The sequence below is a fragment of the Erinaceus europaeus genome, chromosome 9, assembly GCF_950295315.1.
Source record: "Erinaceus europaeus chromosome 9, mEriEur2.1, whole genome shotgun sequence".
NCBI classification, from domain to species: Eukaryota; Metazoa; Chordata; class Mammalia; order Eulipotyphla; family Erinaceidae; genus Erinaceus; species Erinaceus europaeus.
Window position 1 is genome coordinate 25394952 of NC_080170.1, and position 980 is coordinate 25395931.

The window sequence follows — 980 nt, forward strand, 5'->3', positions numbered from 1 at the left end:
CTCTGTCTGCTTAATGGGGCGATCATGCAAGCTACAGCCAGAGACAAAGAAGCTTGCATTTCCAACCAGCCCAGCTAACTTCGAGGGAGCAGCATAGCTTGCAAATCTATCAAACTAAACTGCAAGAAAGACAATCTGATTTAGAGAAAAGGCGTTCTGCTACAGTCATTAAGCACAAGTAATTTAGATTTTTTTTGTATTGTCTCCTCATTTACAAATTTACTGTATCAACGCCAGCCAATGGAACGAATTTCTTAAGTAAATGAGAAATAAATAAAAGAGATAGAAAGATAATCAAATTACATAAAATAATTCTCTTCTGAGATGTATTTTTGAGAGAACTAATAACTGCAGCAAAATTATAGGAATAATAACATATCACAGGAAGTAATTAATTTAAATTAGCAGCACGTCTGAAGAAATATAAGTAAAACGCTTTATGGACATTTACTTTTGTACAAAGAAGGAAGGCCTGGAAAAGCATGTCTCGACATTCTGAAAATTAGTTATAGCCATAAATGGTTTAATTGAAGACAGCAATTTAAAATATGATATTGTAAATCTGCAAGTCAGTTTCAGCCTGGGGAATTTCATGGGGAAGGCAGTGGAATCCTCAACTGCAAGTTCATTGCAGCACTGAAGAGCTGAGCCCCTGAGCTTCTGACAATTCGCCCACATTAATATTGATGTGGCCTCTGCAATCTATTTCTGTTATTTTTATGGTTGTTATTCTACGTCGGCAAAGGTCATTTAAATTATACTGCGGCCGAAAATTTGTTTCATAAATTTTTATATAAATACTAATTACACCCTCTCGGTGAGCCAGCAGGGTAGCATTCATTTATCACATTTATACCACCTGCAATGACAGAAAGGGAAAGCGAGGGAGAGTGAAGAGTGTCTCCCACTAAGACCCACTAAGGCTGGCAGAAGAGGCAGCAGGTTGCTAGGGCCAAAGAAGAAATTTCTACTACAATCAC